Genomic DNA, 19,629 nt, shown 5'->3' on the forward strand with positions numbered 1-19,629 from the left:
GAAAACAACAAGCAAACACTGATGTATTCAAATTTTCCATTCCCATAAGAACATTTTCACTAAAATGTCATATATGACTCTCTGAAACCACAGCTTAAACACAATCGAGTCAGACTGGCATGAGAATGATGTGTGTGAGTGCCTCTGTGTGTGTGTGTGTGTGTGCATGTGTGCGTGAGTGTGTGTGCTATTGTGTGAATATGGATGGGTGTGGTCACCCTTAACTTTCATTTGAACTTAACTAAATTTTAGACAGTTTTCTTCCAGACTATTACTGGCTGACCTGCATGTTTTTCAAAGTATTACCTTTGAAGACTGTAGTACATTCTGAGATATAAATCTTCAACCTGTTCCCAGACTTATGCCCTAGGAATGTCTCTGTCAAAGACTCAGGCAAAGACTTTCCTTAAGAATACTAATACAGTCTTTAAGAAAGAAAGAGTCGAAGCTCTCTGCCCAGCTCAGCTGCAGAAAGTACAGACTGGGACAACAAACATCTGAGCCCTTGACTGACCTCTCTGTAAAGCCTTCGTGGATTTTCCCATTAGCTCATGTTATCTCTCTTTTGTTTCTGCTTTTTGCCTCAGAATTGAACTCCATCACTTTCCCCTACTTCTATTATCTTGAATAAGTTGTTTGCCTATTTAATTCTTCCTAGTGAATTTCTCTCTGACTACGTATACATATGCAGAAGTTCTGTCTCATGTTTTGCATCTTTTTTTTGTAAAATTGAAATTTAAGTAACTAAAAAGAGGGAAAACAAAACTACTGTTACTCTCCCCAGGCCAGACTTTCAGAATCACTAAGTGTCTTAAACGTTCTAGTAATGAGAAGTCTGGAAAGACAACAAACAGAGGTGGAGGAGATTCTGTGAATTTGCAGCCCCAAAACTGCCACCAATGGGAAGCATGCTTAGGGATGGGAGGGTTACAAAGAACCTGAACCAGTCTGTGGAGTCTTATATCCTCCAACTGTTCTCATCCCGGGTCTCTTTTCATATCCCTGATAGTTCCCCTTCACTCAGAGGCCTAGGAAATGGCTCAATTCTCCCGGCTGTGCAGTTTGAGGAGTCTGCCTCACAGTCCTGGGGCCTCTACTATTTACGTGCAGCCGGGATGTCTGGATTCTGGACTTGACTCCAATAAAGAATGTCAAGATGAGCCAAACTGACACACACTTGGCCTGGTTGTTGATCAGGAGATACAATTTGAATTGTATCAGAGAGAAGTGACCCTCAGGGCCATCAACCTTGGAAAGAGATTTGGGAATTTTGGAATTACACTATTTAGAGTGAAGAAAGAAAATATTTCAACTCTTTGAAGTGTAAATGAAATCACTGGGTCATTTATGAGCACACTAGACAGGCTTACACACAAGAAAGGAATTTTTAAGAACAAAAACATGAATGGATAAAGGGATGGATGGATGGATAGATAAATAAATAAATAAATTTACATAGACCATACACATACAAACAAAATGCTGCAACATATTCTACCTGGGCATACTTAACTACCCATCATAGCAATTATATGTGTGATATTTTTAGGCAGTATAATCTCTAGAAATTTTGACTCACCTAGCAAGAAAAAGGTCCAGGAAATGGGGTGTAAGGGACTTGTGCCTTTCTAAAACCCCTTTAAATATTTCCTCCTTTCGTTTTTGCTTTTCATTCTTTGACTGTTATTTTATTTAAAATAGCACTCTCCAATTTTGTATATTTTCCCAAAAATGACATGATTTTACTTTTCTTTATAGCTAGATAATAGTCCTCTTTGTGTGTGTGTGTGTGTGTGTGTGTGTGTGTGTGTGTGTGTGTGTGTGTCTGTGTGTGTGTGTGTCTGTGTGTGTCTGAATCAATGAGCAATACATTTATATATTCATTTATCCATCCATAGATACAAAAGCTGATAGCTCAAGCATGATAGCTCCATCATAGCATGGGTGTGTAGAAACTACTACTTGAGTTTTGAAGACACAAAGCGGGATCTGCAACATTTCATCCTCTGCAAAATCTAATCTAGTCAGGCAAGATTCTTTCCAGGAACTGTCATGTGCATATTTGTCCTTGGATGACATTATCAAAGTTTTTCACTCTCTAAGCTCTCTTCTCATTCGGGTCATGTTCTCCCCTCATCTGTGCAGAAGCTTTTGATTTCCTTTGTAAATTCTCGCTGTGATTTCCCACAACGTTAGGGTCCTACAGATGGCTATTGCCTGTGTTTTTTTCTTGAAGACTATCTTGCTTGCATTTCCATTTCTCCATGCATTATTCACATATACTTTCACTTAAAAGGTGTTTGGTTTCCTTAACACTTAAGCTGGCATTCTTACATTAAAGTCTGATATATTTGATGTTTTAATACATTGATACACTGGAGTTGTTGGTGGTTTGTTTTGTTTTATTTTTAATGTGGTATTGGTTATTCTGTGACAGCTATAGATACAAGGAGTCATTAAATGGATCTAGTCTGCCACCTAATGTCTATGCAGAAAATGACCATAGTTATTTTAAAAATCTAGCCTTGTAGAGAGCACCTCATAAAGGTCCTTGTGCCTCCAGAACTAAGGAATGTTAAGCACAATTGTCCTCTTAAAGGAATAGACATAAAATCTTTTCTTCCATCCACAAAGCTGAGGATTGGAAGTGATTAAGAGCCTGTTGATCTGTTGGGCCAGGTCATATCATACAATCAGAACCAGAGGTGGCTAGTAATATACAGTAATCTGTATATCCAGAGGCTTCCCCAAGCTCCCATAACCAGGTCCAGAGATAACCAATAGCCCAAAATATCTCTACATTATCTGTATGACTTATACCAGGCCAGATCCTCAGTAGGCCCTTAAGCTAATACAGGTAGCCTATCTCTCAAACCCATCTTCTTGGAAGACATGACATGTATCATGAGTTAAGTTTTAATGTAGTCATACTTTCTTGTACACCAGGAATTGTATTGTACCAGGAAAATTTTTACCAAATTATACTGTTTAAATATGCTGAAAATAAACCACTTGGCACCAGACTCCAGAGCTTTGATCCAAGTTGATGAAGTCAATCTGAAATGAATTTTTATTTGCAACTTTTCAAGGCTCACTTCCCTGCCTACCATGACTACCTGTAAGGTCCCCCTCATGGCCTCCCAAACTGTGAAGGAAATTTGGGGCCATGGAACTGCCTTGCAAACTACTTAACTAGGGTCACTCATGCATGTCACAATAGATGATAGATGATAGATGCTAAGTGGTTTATTTCCCTACAAATAAATAGTTCTATTGTTGATAAATTAACTGAAAGCATAAAATTAGTAAGGAAAATCAGAAAAGGAAAATATATTCAAGATGCCCTACATGATCTAGTAGCCATTCCCCACTTTGTCTGAGCCTGGTCTCATCCTGTAAGGTGCTCTGAAAAGTCCAGGTCTTGAGGAAGGAACCAACTCTCCCTATTATGAAAAATATACAGATATTATATTTAGTGTATTTAAATAAAAGGTTTGGATAATCTCACTTCTGTCCACTTGGATAAAATAAAAGGTTTGGATAAAATAAAAGGTTTGGATAATCTCACTTCTGCTGCTGTAATGGAATAAGCCATCTATTCCCACAGTGTGGCTTCTGCTGCCATAATGCATTGTCCTAACAAGGGTTCAATGAGCCAGGCCAACTGGTCATGGACTGAAGCCAAGGAAGGATTTCTGTTCCGAGCTACGGTTCTCGCCTGCAAGAACACACTCAGGACAACCGGAATCTTCTGCAACAAAAAGCTTTATTGCTTCTTCAAGAGAGAAGACCCAGACCCCGGAAAATGTGGTCGCTTATATTGCCCTCAGCCATGGCGTTTCAGCACCTGATGTGGAGTGTCAGCTCCTGATTCGTTGCTCGCCCATCACCCCACTACTACGTCCCAAGATGGGCAGTGACTAAGCGTGAGTTCACTCTAGCACTTGTGCACAAGGCTTGTTTACTAGTTAGGCACAGCGGAGGCCAGCGCCATCTTATAATGGCGATTGCTTGCGGCTCACGATTGCTCGCAGCACAGCCCTCCACATCTCCCCCTTTTTATTTTATTAAAATGAGGCTGGACTAGGTCTATGTAATCATGTCCATCTGCTGTGGCTCCTGTCTTAGGTCGTTCCTCCAATGTCACAGCCTTTCCCATCATAGGGTAACCCTATCACCACCGGGCCCCATGTCTTAGGTTGATCTGTGCATGAGGAAAGTTGCCCGGGCCTAGATACCGCAGTGCTATGTGACAGTAACTACTAAATGACCTAGGGCGAACTCTACAAAAGAGGCCAGCCACCAATGTCAACTAATTCTTGAGCATAGATAGCCAGATTTCGGGGGAGGCCCCTTGCTCAATGACAGCAAGTGCTTAAGCTATCACAACCTTGTCATTTGTTTGTTGGGTTTTGAGCTTGCAAACCAACCAGAGCATGAACACAAATCCACAGCAGGTGGCAACACCAAATAAACCTACCCCCACCCATTCCTTAAAATAAGAAAATGCAGATGAAATCCAGGAGAGGCCCTCTGTCAATGACAGGTCCACTCGCGTTGAGTTGATCTTTAAAATTGCCACCCTCAGGGCCTCAAGAGTCTCATCGAATCTCTCGGACCAATTTCTTGCAAGATACAAGGAAAGCTGTCTAGACAGATTAGCTGCATGAGTAAAATTTTCATATTGGACACTGGTAAATACACAGAGCGCCCAATTTTCTTTCACAACCCAACTGGGCCATCTGGTATAGAACGCCTATCTGTTCCTCCGCCAGGTCAAGGCGCTGATTCAAAATCATCAGCCCTCCCTTTAACTTGGTACTAGCAGAAGTTTGGACAGTGATGGCATCAGCCAGATCTGTTGAAAGCTGATTTAATTTTGTGCCTGATTGAACCGTACTAGCCATAGTGTACCCTGCAGCTGTAGCAACAGCTTCACTGGCTGAAATTGCTATGATTCCGGCAGCAGTAATGCCAAAATCTCTTTTTTGTAGAAACAGGGATAAGGTGGAGGGTGTTTCCACCGGAACAGGGATCCAACGTGGGATCCGTGCCACCATGGCACAGGTGTCCTTTGTTACATCCCAACATTGAGAAATCCAACAAGAATCATTGGAACAGACTTCAAATGAATCATTTGAAAGAATAAACAAGAAAGGGGGGTAAACACAGACTGGGGTAGGTGGATAATTAATCTGGTTTACCAAAGTTTTATTGAACCCAGTGATCTCTACACTGGTATTAGTATATCCATAAGAGTCCAGGGAGGCAGCATGTATTCCCCAATACTGAGCAAATCTTGAGATGCCAGTAAAAGAAGCCTTTCCAACTGCTCCTCCCTGGATAAAGATCAAAGGATTGAGTTCTGTACAACCGCCATTGACTCCACAAAGCACCCACTTGTGAAAGGGATGCATTCTAAAGTCCTGTATGAAAAGTCCCTTTTTCATAACAAATTCCTTCTCTGGGTCAGCCATCATGTTGGGAGAAAAGGAAAAGGTTTTACTCTGATCTGCCCAACGAGTGATGGAGGATTGACAATCAGACCAAGGCAGGATCAGCCCTTCATCTTCCAAGCTACAATGAGGGGCTATTTTTGGTTGGTGGGGATGTTCTTTGTCTGAAAAGTTAGGTGGTAGAAATGTACCATTAACCCAACTTGCCTGCTGCCAGAAAGTCCTATTTGTAAAGGTTATATCTGTGTTGGAAGTATCTTGGGTTGTGCTCACCCAACCTCCTCGGTGCTCATTAAACATCCCCAAAGCTCGGACTGTGAGGTTGATACATTTTCATGGTCCATTAATTTGGAAGCATAAAGAACCCTGTTCTAATAAAGAGTGATTTTCTCCTAATGATGCTCGGGTGGGATCATAGGGTAGATATGGTAAATCTAATGTTTTATTAGTAGTAAAGAATTTTGGAAAAAATATAGCATCATGGCGAACTGGCATTGGTTTAGGGAAAGTCGAGAAAATGGCCCATCTCTGTTCGCCCATCATACTAGAAACCTGAGACAAGTTCAGCATTGTCAGAATCAGGAGCAGTCCTCGGGAGGTCAGCATCTTCCACACCATCCTTGATTACTATCTTCCAGGTGAGTCGTTCCGGCAGCCAAAATGGGTTGTCTTCACTCTGTGGAAAAACACAAACTGTTCCCCCTAGATCTTATCAAAATAGGATCCAGGCCTTTCCACAGACCAGATAAGACATCCTTCCATTTCACCATTTCTTTTGGTCTATCAGGGTCTGAGCTATGTTGATCAGCTGCAGAGCGACCTTGCTCGTCAAAATTCAAAAAATTAAATGTAAAGAATGGCATAGATACAGCTACTCTTGGCACTGAGGACAGAGTGTCATCAATTCCCCCCTTTTGTTTTATAAAATAAGACTTGAGTGTACGGTGGGCATGTTCCACAATGCCTTGTCCTTGAGGATTATAAGGAAGGCCAGTCAGGTGAGTGACATCCATTTGATGACAGAATTGCTGAAATTTAGTAGAGGTATATGCTGGCCCATTATCAGTTTTAAGGATTGTGGGCTTGCCCCAAGCACTCCACGCTTCTAAACAGTGCTGTATAACATGAGAGGCTTTCTCACCTGTTAAAGGTGTAGCAAACATAACACCAGAGCAGGTGTCAATGGAAACATGTAAATATTGATTTCTTCCAAAGGGGGAAATATGAGTGACATCCATTTGCCAGACCTGTAATGGCCTGATGCCTCAGGGGTTTACCCCTACATGAGGAGTAGGCAGAAATTGACAACAGTTTTGACATTGGGTGACAATGTCACGAGCTTCCTTCCTGGTTAAAGTGAAATGGCAGCGTAATGTTTCAGCCGTCACGTGGAAGTGTTTATGAAACTCCCTTGCAGCCTCTGCCTGCGAGGGCAGAGCAGTAGCCACGATTCTAGTGGCTTTGTCTTCAAGTCATTTCCATGAGACATGGGGCCAGGAAGGCCAGAATGAGCCCTAACATGAGTAATATACACAAGATGTCTTCTATGTAACAGGCTGACTGAATTTGCTGAAAAATGTGAACAAGCTTGCTAGAGGGTCTAATTAAGCCAGCAACTCCAAGCGTATTAACTGCATTAACCACATATAAGGAATCAGATACAATATTGAGCGGTCCCGGAAAAGTTTCAAGGACCTCTAGAACTACCAAACACTCTACAACCTGGGGTGATGTCTCATTATATTGTTTAGATGTTACTTGGCCATTAACTACATATGCACCTATACCAGATTTAGATCCATCTGTATACACTACTACCCCATCCGGAAGTGGGTGTTTGGCTGTTACTACTGGAAATACTATGGTTTGGCTTAAGGCGAACTGTAAAATTGGATGTTTTGGATAATGATTATCAATTTGTCCTGAATAGGAGGCAATTGCACATACAGTTGACACATGGTGGGGCTATTGGCCATCCCCTGAGGTAGGACCTTCCATTGGTATCTTTGATCAGGCTCTAAATGATTAATGGCTGGGATGGTAAATGCAAATCTTTGCCTATCTTAAGGGCATAAAGGTATAGAGAAAAAGCAATCTTTAATATCTATAATTATGATTTCCCAATTTTTGGGTAAGGCAGAAAGCAATGGTAGCTCTCGTTGAACTGGTCCAAACAGGCGCATTTGTGCATTAATTGCTCTAAGATCATGTAATAAGCGCCATTTGCCAGATTTTACTTAATTACGAAAATAGGTGTATTCCAGGGTGAGGTAGAGGGCTCTAAATAACCCAAGCATAGCTGTTCAGAAATTAGTTTTGTGGCTGCTTCTAACTTTTCAGAGGAGAGAGGCCATTGAGGAACCCATACAACTTCCTCTGTAAGCCATGGTATGGGCATGGAGCCCTCAACGGCCCCTAGGAAAAACCCAAACCTTGTCTCCCATTATTGCCTTCTTGAGGGATAGGTTCAAGTCTACCCTGCTCTCCTTTCCCTAATACCCTTCCTTCTTTATAGCCCATTTTCTTCATCATTTGAACAGCTTGTGGCGAGTATTCATTAGTCAAGGTCATTCCTAGTGCCTGTAAAATGTCTCTCCCCCAGAGATTTACTGGGAGTGGTAAAACATAGGGAGTGAATCGTCCTGTTTGACCTTCAGGCGCTATCCAGCTCAAAGAACGGGAGCTAATAGTGGCACAGGACTGATAACCTAAACCTTGCAAAGAATGTGATGACTGTGTAACAGGCCAGGCTTTTGGCCACCATTGGGAAGAGAGGATACTTTTAATGCTCCTGTGTCTAAAATCCCTTTAAATTGTTTCCCTTCTATAACTAATTCTAAGGATGGCCTGGAGTCAAGAGGCATTACTAAGTAAGCAGAATCATTTCCAGTAGAACCAATCCCTCTGGTAGGTATACCAGAGGAAGGAAAACAGTCATGTAGGCTTGGCAAAATTATTAACTGAGCTATTCTATCCCCTTGTGAAATAGAAAAGACACCCTGAGGACAGGAACAGAGAACTTGAAGTTCCTCTTCATAATCTTGATCTACGACTCCAGGGTGAACAATAAGACCTTGTAAGGTAAGGGAGGACCAGCCCAGTATTAGGCCGACACTCCCGGATGGCAGAGGTCCTTTATAGTCAGTAGGAATAGGCTGCACCCCCATTTGGGGCATTATCATAAATCGGGTAGTGGTACAGAGGTCCAACCCAGCTGATCCTTCCGTTGCCCTGCGGACTGTGGGGTCCACATTTTGCCTGTCTGGGTCCCATATGTTTTCAGGCCCTGAGACCTGGGGGCCCTGTACTGGTTTTTTTTTTTTTTTTTTTTTGGAATGGCCTCATTATCTACTGCTGGAGGGAATCCTGGCTGCAGGAGCCTGCCTCGAATATCCCTGACTGAACGACAATCTCTAGCCCAATGATATCCTTTCCCACACTTAGTACACAGTCCTGGCACTCTCCTTTTGACAAGGGTTCTACAGTCCTTTTTTAAGTGTCCCGGTTTGCCACAATTATAGCAGAGTTTGAGCTCAGCCATGTCAGGGCATTTTTGCCCTTGTAGAATGGCAGCTGCTAAACCGGCATTAGTGAGTGGCCCTCCAAACTCACGGCAAACCTTCAACCAGTCCTGCAATTCCTTGCTCTTTCTAGGTGTAATAGCCGCCCTGCATTCCTGCATAGCCTGTTCATAGATCAACTGTTCAATTAAAGGCATATCTGTCTCTAGGTCCCCAAAAATTCTCCCTGCTGCTTCTGTCATTCTAGCCACAAAATCTGAGAACGACTCCTGGGCGCCGTGAGTAATCTTTGTCAAATGCCCACTTGCCTCTCCCTTCTTAGAGAGTGCCTTCCATGCCTTAAAGGCAGCAGCTGAGATCTGGGCGTACGCTCCCCAATGATAATTTGTCTGGTTATTAGCGTGTTGTCCCTGTACTGTAAGCAACTCAAAAGTCCATGTTCCTTGGTCCCCTTCAACATTGGCATTGGCCCTTGCCTGTGCTTGGCAGGAGTCTTGCCATGAAGCTTTCCACTCTAAATACATTCCCATGTTAGGAGATGCGGCTTTTACTATGGTCATCCAATCGCGGGGGTCATTGCCAGAGTCGCAAGCCTTTCGACTTGGGCCACAGTAAAGTTGGCATTGACTCCATAGTTACAGACTGACTCCACAAGTTCTTTAATCTGTATATACTCCACCGGGGTGTAAACGCGTCCTCCATCGGCACCTTCAAAGACTGGGAACACTTGCTGCACTTTTCTCTGTTCCTCTTTTGAAATGAATGAGTCTGAATGATACCTCTGCACATAGGGCAGAGGTGCACTAGGACCCAGAGGTTGCGGACCGAAGACCGCACAGCAATTTGACATTTGTCTCTACTTTTGCTTTCTTTATGTTATTCTGTGACTGATTAGCTCATCTTTCATCTGGCTGGTATTTTTCTCCCTCATAGCCTGCTGCTTCTTCTTCTAAGTCTGTTTCCTCAGAGGGGCTAAGTTCCTTATCCGATTCTGAGCTACTGGCAGCTAGTGCCTTGAACTCATCTAATGGCAGGTAGAGGCTCCTTTCTTTATGTGCCTCTCCAGCTCGATCTTTCCTTTTCTCTCCATTTCCATCCCTTTTTCTAATCTCTCCCAGGGCATTTTGTCCCTTATATCTCTTTTCCTCGGGCTCAAGGCCCGGGGAAAGGCCTTCATTCTTTGGTGCACCTTGTTTCCTCCCAACTTTTACTCTCTCTCCCCTCTCTGTCTCTGATAGACTGTCTTGAATTTCTCCAAAACTTTCTGCCCCACTTCAACCATTTGCTGACAATCCTCTTCTGTTAAGCACGATCTCACCAATTTCCACAACGGCATGGTCCCTGCTTTAAGTTTGCCATTCTGCTGTTCCCTAACTAGATCTCCTTTCAATTTGTCCCATGAGGCAACAGTTAATGACCCTGAGCAAGCATACCATGGTGCCACACGGTCTATCTCCCTGACAAATCCCTCTATAGTCTTAGTGGCGATTTTCAGGCCACACTGCTTCAGGACCGACTGTAAGGCCATTACAACTGAGAGGGAGATCCCCATACTGTTCGCTGTCCAGGCCTGACCACGACTGAGAACCAGTCAGCAATACTGTTCGCTGTCCAGGCCTGACCGAGACTGAGGATCAGTCAGCAGTTCCAGTGGTGGAAGCAAAACGAAATCGAAAGGGAAAGTACTATCACCGTGAAAACAATCAAAAGGGCATCTAACTCTGGAGAAATTTCAAGACTGTACATACCTTACAGAGCTGTAGTGTCCTGCAGTTCTGGTTCCGCCCCGTGAACGAGGGATCTCCCTTGCGCAGGTGTGATGGCAGTTCCTGGGTCTCGGCGCCACTTGTTCCGAGCTACGGTTCTCGACGGCAAGAACACACTTGGGACAACCGGAATCTTCTGCAACAAAAAGCTTTATTGCTTCTTCAAGAGGGAAGACCCAAACCCCGGAAAATGGGGTCGCTTATATAGACCTCAGCCATGGCTTTTCAGCACATGATGTGGTGTGTCAGCTCCTGATTCATTGCTTGCCTATCACCCCACTACTATGTCCCAAGATGGGCAGTGACTAAGCGTGAGTTCACTCTAGCACTTGCGCACAAGGCTTGTTTACTAGTTAGGCACAGCGGAGGCCAGCGCCATCTTATAATGGCGATTGCTCGCTGCTCATGATTGCTAGCAGCACGGCTCTCCACAGTTTTCTTCCCTATGTGGCAAATAAGATTACAAATTTGAAAGACATGAGAAAATGAAGCAATTTTTCATCTACCCTTTGGCAGAAAGGGACACAACATAGAGAAAAGTCAAAATCACTACCTGCACTATACAAAGACTTCAAGTCTAGTTTAGGCTGTAGGAAAATGATTTCATATTAGGAAATAAGATATTTACAGGCGGGTATTAGCACTTTCCTAGATAGTTACTCTGATTTCTGTAGTAACAGTGAGATTCACTCTATTGTGGAGTGGTCCTGTGTGCAGCTTCTTTGCTTTGCTTGTCAAAGGCAACTGCTCTGGAACATGAGTAACCACAACTGCATTCCCATCCATTTTTAAGTTGATTGGCCTCCTCCTGACTTTATAAGTTGGGTGTTAACTTTCTCGAGCCTATATCCTCATTAAATCTTACAAAGAAAAAGAAATCTGACATGGCACTAAGACAAGAACTTCACGTGGGGCTTTTGTGCTCCTTGTTTCACAGGACCATACAACTATACTCAGCAGGAATTCTGATTTTCATACAAAAAGGCTATCAAGGTAGAGGGGCAGATATCTCTCTCTCTTCCTGTATCTGTTTTGAACACACCCTCGAGTAGGTTTCTTATCAGTTGAGTGAATAACTTCATGAGTCAGTATGGCACTTTGCCCTGGCAGTGGAGCTCAAAAGAATCTAATTCAACTGTGTGTGTGCTTATTCACATGGTGGGAAGGAATAACTACTCTATAGATGAATAGAACCAGAAACTAAGGAGAGCAAAGCAAGATCTAGAAGCTTCTTTCAGGTGATTTCAAAACCATAAAACTCAAAACTTGTACTAGGTCCAACCCTCCTGAGTGCTCTGGATTGAAATGTGGAACAGTCAGAGAGGGAGAGTAGACTCTGCCTATACCCAAGGACAAGGACTTTCTCTTTGTGTTTTGCCTGAGAGAAAAGCTTGATTGAACAGTGTTTTCAGGAGTCGGCTTTCAGATTTTCAGATTAAGTCTTGCTGGATAGAACCCTGCAATCACTCTTAGAACCTTAACCAAAAGAAAGAAAAAGAAATCTTGTCTCTACTGGTCTGCCTCTGCAGCACTACCTACTCAGTGGAACATCCATGGAAGTTTCATGAAAGGTAGCGTTAGCAGGGTGTGCTACCTGCAAGGGTGTGTGATGCCTTTGTCACGGGTGTTTTTTATCAAAGCCGGTGGGAGGGGGGGAAGCTATGGCTATATCTCCTACATTATTCCCAAAATTCTGGCAGGAACTACAGATCATTCTTGAATTCCATGTGCTTATCTTCTGGTGGATGTACACTCAAATGTTTCACTTTCCAGATAAACAACTGCATTTCTAATTTTACATTTTATGGGGGGAAAAGAGTCAAGTAAAAACTGATTGTAGATCCATAAATCCATTACTAATATTTTTCCTGCTAAAGAGTAATCCTTAAGCTGTCTGTCACTGCAGAGTTAATGATAAACCAATGGGAAGAAGAGCTGAAACTCTCAACTGTTCATAAAGATGAAGTTCAAACTAACAATAAACATAACTAGGGGTGCCTTTTCAACCCAAAACTAAGAGGTAAAATCACATTCATATATTTGGTATTTATATCCTAGCTCAGACACCCTTCCTGAGTTCTGGAACACACTGAACTGCCTTTATCTAACTACTAAGTTAAGCCAGCAGTACAAAATATATGGTTATTTTATCCATAGTTGGCCCATGAGTTATACCACAGTTTTCACACCAGAGACTCATGCTCATGCAGACTCATGTCTCATTTCAATAAAAGCATCAATGGGCAAAGAATAGAAGCAACCAGTTGTTGTTTTTTTTTTTTTTCCTGTGCCTGCCTTGCCCCACTTTTACAACGTATACTATTCTTCTGCCCTACTTTCATCTCACTGAAAGCTCCCATAACCTGTCTCCCCATCTCCAATTGGTTATTTAGGAAAAGGTTCCAGGGTAGATAGTCCTACCTTAAAGCCATGTCACCAAAGACCTGGGGTGATTTCAAATTCTCCAATGGCAGAACTAACTTTGATGGAAGTGGTTCACAAAACTCTTTAAGAAAAGGCCGTTTAAAGCTCAGTGTTGGGGGAAGTGGGAGGCACATCTGAGAACTCAGGGGTGAGAACTCAGGACCTGATTTTGAAGAGGGCTGGGAATAACTATGTGGATTATATGACTTTGACCTTAGAGTCATAATTTTGCTTCCAAAAATGCCTGACCTGTCTGTTGGCTCATATTTAATTCACAGGGTATGATAAACTGTCCACTATTTCCTCATAACTACTACACAGCTGTTTGATCATCACCAAAACTTTATAGCAAGGGTTGGGCATGAGGAAACAGAAATGAATCATCATAATTCAGAAGCTTGGGACTCCAGACAATGGAAGAACCTGTCTGAGAAGCTGGAGCTATTTAAGGGCTCTGGAAAGACATTAAAAATGACAGAATGTTGTGCTATTTCCAGTTTATAAGTGAAGAAACTGGAATATATAAGGTTAACTACCTGACAGGTGCATTTTAGTGGCTTTGTGCTGGGCTTTGGAAACCAGTTACTATAGTAACAAAGGAAGACAGATGCAGTGTCAACATCTAACATGTGTCTCCAAAGCTTCTTCAAAACCTCTTTTTATTTCCAACCTAAAGGAGGCATTCATGCAGTATGCCAGAATGACAGAATACCGGTCTATCACTGTTCCAAACACTGAAGGTCAATTATGCTACCTTCATACTTCATCTCTTGTGTAGGTCCCTGCAATAGGAAAAGAGGACTTATGCAAATATGTTCACAAAGTATACAGTATGAAAATAATTGATGTTTTAAAAGGGTGAGCAGATTATGCAAATCACTTGAGTCTCTGCATCAAATTTCTAATAAATAAAAAGAAAAGCCAAGATATGGTCACAACACTAGCCTTACTTAATGTCTACTCACCTTTAAATACATCATGACATTTAATACAAAGTAGAAAAAAAGACATAAGGTAATTAGTGTTGGGGGTCTCTGCAACACTACCACCAGAGTTTTGATCCAGGAGAGGCAAGATGAAAGCTCAGTAGCCAAAGCTGACTCCAATGTTGAGAGTCTAACACTGGGTAGTTTATTTTAGGCATATGTAAGCACAGGACAATTTATGGGAGAAATGTCCTGGTGATAATGAACTCAATGCCATGTGCACAACAAATTCTAAGACAGGATTACATCAACTCTCTTGTAAGGTACTAGTGAAGTCTTCCATAAATATGGGTTCTATAGATTAACTAAGGAAGCAGGTTAAAGGTAAACAGAATGCATTGTAAGAGTCTAGGAAGGATAGTGTAATAGATTGACTGAGATATACAGGCTCAGGATAAAGGTCTGGTGGAGCCAGTGTGGCCTGGCCATACAGATAGTTCAGAGGTCACCAGGCTACTTACCACCTCCACCCCACACCTTCTAGGCAGAAAACAGATTATACATCTCTCCTTTCAAAGAGACAAGCCTGTACGTTTAACATTCCTGGATTCCCTGGTGCTTGTCTGTGAAATGGGTGCAAGAGGCCTCCTACTTCTCCTCCTTTTTAATTTTTTAAAAAATTAACAATTGTTGCTGTAATTGAAGCCAATGTTGAATGTGTTGCCTACATGGCTACCTACTCTAACTAATACAGGCAAGCATGAAGGAATTATAAGAAGGATTAACAGAGGACAAAGAAAGGAAAAGCTCATTTTAACGACAGCTATTCAATGGTCACTGGAGAGACTCCGTTTCTATCTCTTTATTCAGATCATTAATTTGACCATCAATAGTATGAGAAAAATCTGACACAATAAAACAACATATGTCAGAAAATTGTGGATCACCAAGATTATGCCTGAGCAAAAATAATCTGTAGTATCTTTAGTTTGTGAAACAGTGGGTTTTAACTCACCCATTTCTTGATTAACTTCTGTTAATATTTTTTTTCTGCTATATTAAAACTTTTACTAACCATACAGGCCATCTTTAAGATCTCTCTTTTTATTATAATAGTCATTCTTGGGACTGGTAATTTAAGCCTAAAAACAATGTTAGATAAAGCAACATTATCTATTCCACTAGAGTGTATAGCACTCCGATTACAGAGAGGCCTCTTATCTCCCCTGACCTCCCCTGCCTCCTCCCCACCATGGATCTTGTGTTTACAAGCTGAGAATTAACATATAATACAGTCAGGAGACATAACAGCACCATTTGGCCATCGGTAGTACTGTGTCCTTATTGTTTTCTCAAGGTCTTGGTTTGATGGGCTAAAATTTCCATGTCTCCCTAAGTTATCAGCTTACATTTCTTCCTCTTGGAATGTCTCCACTTGTTGTATTTGTTATCTATCTTCAAACACTCTGTTTGTTCAGGGGTCTCCAGGATGCTGTCCTGATTGGACACATCAAAGTGTAAGCCATCCTGTGACTTCACTCCTTTCCTGAAAAAAACGTAGCGTAGTTTTGCCCTGATGTCAAACGAAAAAAAAAAAAAAAACCAACAACAACAAAAAAAAAACAGAATCTTTGTGTTGATTAGTTTCTAAATCTTTTTTTTTTCTTTTTTTTTTTTTTGGTTTTTCGAGACAGGATTTCTCTGTGTAGCCCTGGTTGTCCTGAAACTCACTTTGTAGACCAGGCTGTCCTGGAACTCAGAAATCCGCCTGCCTTTGCCTCCCGAGTGCTGGATTAAAGGAGTGTGCCACCATGTCTGGCTCTAGTTTCTAAATCTTTCTAATTAACAAAAACTTTAGGTTATGTCTTCTTTAGAGAAAAATACTTTTGGGTGGCAGAGAAAACATTATCCTTAAAAGTGAAATAAATTAAGGTTAGCATAGCTAAATGTAGCATAGTTTATGGAGATTTGTCGTATATGTTCCCTTTTTATTTTTAAAATTTGCCATTTAAGTACTTGACTGGGACAGTCTACAATAGTTTGTCCCGGTGGCTTATAAGGATTTCTAATAATATTCTTAATATTTCATATGTTATAAAATTCCTTAAATCATCTATTAGTATAACCAGAACCATTTTCAGTTTTTAGTTGTAAGAAAGTCTTAAAAGGGAACTGCATAAAGAGCCCCATGCCATATCTAGGGCTGTGCTCTGCAGCTGACTGGTTAGGGAGAAGCAGTGTATATGCCTGAAGTTCACAGATCTCCACACGCCTGACAGCAGAGACGGACTCAGACACAAACAGTCGCAGTTCCAGGTGCCAAACTGATGGGCACCACTATTTACTAATTACATAGTAGAAGCTTGAAATATTGTGTAAAATATACTTAGAATAGAGGACAGGCTCTAAGGTGCCTCCTCCAACTTCCTCCCTTGACAGTCTGATGATTTATGTCAGACCAACAGCAAGAACAAAACTCAAAAACAAACAAAATCTACTTAATGGTCATCAATGTCTAAAGACTTAAATTTAAGGCAACCATCCAGAGACTGCCCCACCTACGGATCCATCCCATATACAACCACCAAACCCAGACACTATTGTGGATGTCAACAAGAGCCTGCTGACAGGAGACTGATATAGCTGTTTCCTGAGAGGCTCCATGAGTGCCTGACAAACACAGAAGCGGATGCTCACAGCCATCCATTGGACAGAGCACAGAGTCCCCAATGGAGAAGCTAGAGAAAGTATCCAAGGAGCTGAAGGGGTCTGAAGCCCCATAGGAAGAACAAGAATATGAACTAACTAATACCTCCAGAGCTCCTTGGGACTAAACCACCAACCAAAGGAAACACTTGGTGGGACTCGTAGCTCTGGCTGCATATGTAGCCGAGGATGGCCTAGTTGGCCATCAGTGGGAGGAGAGGCCCTTAGTCCTCTATGACCAAGTATAGGGAGGCTCTATGTCCCAGTATAGGGAAACGCCTGGGCCAGGAATCAGGAGTGAGTGGGTTGGTGAGCAGGTGGGTGGGGGAGGGAGATATGGGATTTTCAGAGAGGAAAGCAGGAAAGGAGATAACATTTAAAATGTAAATAAAAAAATATCTAATAAAAATAAATAAATAAAAAGATTTGAGATCTTTAAAATTCAGGGTAATTTTAAATTTGTTCTCAAGAACACTCTCCTATAGCTAACAGGATACTCAGAAATACCTGAGAAATAATCACAAAAAATCCTGAAGAAGAAAACAACTGGGCTGTCCCATGCAAACATGAAAGTACATATCCAGCTGATATTATAAACAAAACAATAAAAATTAATTAATAAGCTAACTAATTAATTCACAGACCCTTGAAGGAAGAACTCACCGAACAGCTTTAGTTCTTACTACAGTTTGCAGGCAATCTGATGTAACAGATTCTTAGGCTGAACCAAAAAATAATTTTAGTTGAAATTTTTAAAATAATCTAACTCCAACTGATTATATTTCTGGTTTTACCCCTTCCTGCCTCCAAGAGACTTTGAGAACCATGGAATTATGCTTCCATTTCTTAGCCACTGTATTATCCAGGAGAAATATTTTTTAAAGTTTCTTGATTTCATTTTACACGTTTTCCTTCTTAAATTCATCTCACATATGCTCATACTGTTATTTTTAATTTTTCTTATATTGAACAAAAATAAAAAATGTTTTAAATGAATTTTGATAATCATAAATACAAAGATATCTGGGTGGTGTTTGATTGAGCTCAGTGTCTGAAAGTCCAGAAATGAGGATGTCTCCCTTATTCGGCTAACACTGCTAGTGCACTTTTGGATGGATGTGTAACTTGCATCAGCATCAGCAGGGAAAGTCCCACCCCCACCCCCACCCCCACCCCCACCCCCACCCCCACCCCACCATTCTCAGTAAAGCAGGACTCACTGCCTCTTACCAGCAATAGCCTGGTTCCCAGCTTCCCTCTTAGGCAGGCTCTTCCTGCAGGTGCTCTCTAGAGACAGAGGTGTCAGCAGTTCAGTATGAATGAAGCGTCTCCGTCGGATTGGATTTATTTATCTGTTTATTTTTTAAGGCAAGGAAGCTCAGCTGAAGGGACTCACTAAACCTCTCTACCGTTTCTATCTTCAAGCCACTTACGTCTCATTCATTCCCATTTTCCTGTAACTGGGCTCTCCATCTTCCAGGACCTCATTTTAAATGTTTTCCTTCTTTCATTACACTCTTCACAGTCACACCTCTTCTGCAACATTCCATTTTCCTCAAATTAGGTAGGTTTTCATTCTCAATGCCTCTCCATCCCTCATGCTAATCTACACATGATGTCAGTTTAAAATATCCAATGGTTGAGAAATAGCCAATACAAGCTGATTGATTGTGGTGAGTTTAGACTATTGAGCTTTATACAAAACCAGGGGTGTTGTGTTTTATAAAACTGTAGAGGAAGAAGGAATTTGTTTGGTGGAAGTGTGGTATGGTGTTGGGGAAGGGGATGCCTCTGCAAGCTCCTGCTGAGGTATTCCTTCCCCTTCTGAGGTATCAGCTACAGGATGGTACAGTATAGAATAGAGTTTATTCAGGGCATGGAGAGGGAAGTTGAGAGAAAGGCAGAGAGAAAGAGAGAAAGAGAGAAAGAGAGAAAGAGAGAAAGAGAGAAAGAGAGAAAGAGGAAGGGGAGAAAAAAGTAGAGGCTGGCCACAAGCTCCTGGAAAGAGGGGGGAGGAGCAAGAGGAGAGAGCAAGAGGGCAAGAGAGTGAGAAGGGGGCAAGTTGCTCCTTTTTTAGTGAGCCAAGAAGACCTGGCTGTTGCCAGGTAGCTGTGGGGCAGAGCCTAGAAGAGATGCCAACAAGGAGTGAGTAGTCTTTTTTTTTTGTGGAGTATGTGGGATTTCAATATAAAACATATGCTTCTTGTCTTTTGGAAGAGCCATCTGTAAAACCATTAAAAGTCATCTCTATAGGCTTTTTATATTTAATTATAAACAACACACTTAGGGTACCTTCAAAAAATCTTTTGGATAATGATTATCCATAGATCTCGGGCAACATGGTAATGCTACTTGCAGTAATCTGAGTGTAATAATTAATCAACATGGGCTTTATTTAGCAGCACATTGATTTCTATAGTCTCTTTACTAGTAAGTTGTTTAAGATATATCCTTCTCAACATTACCAAGGCTGCAACTTTTTGTAAATAAGAGAATTGCTGTAGAGAATTGTGACATGCATATATTTCTATAGTACTACTACCTTGTTGATATATAATCCCAGTAGGTGATGAGGAAGAAGGAAAAGTAACTGATAAGGAAGTAAAAAGGAAGTAAAGGGTTAGTTCCATGAGCTACTTGCTTTAGCAGCAGCATTAATTGTTTTTAACTAATTATTAGTTCGTAGTGAATTTCATATCATGCACACCAATCCACCCAACCTTACAAACTCTCCCACTAACAGAGGAAAAAATCTCATAGAAGCTGTAGTGTGTCACACAGTGTCCTACAGTATGCCCTTTTATCTACAATTCTTTGCTTGAAAATGTTT

Source organism: Mus caroli, unplaced genomic scaffold, assembly GCF_978045245.1.
Source record: "Mus caroli unplaced genomic scaffold, Mus_caroli_1 scaffold_7, whole genome shotgun sequence".
Taxonomy (NCBI): Eukaryota; Metazoa; Chordata; class Mammalia; order Rodentia; family Muridae; genus Mus; species Mus caroli.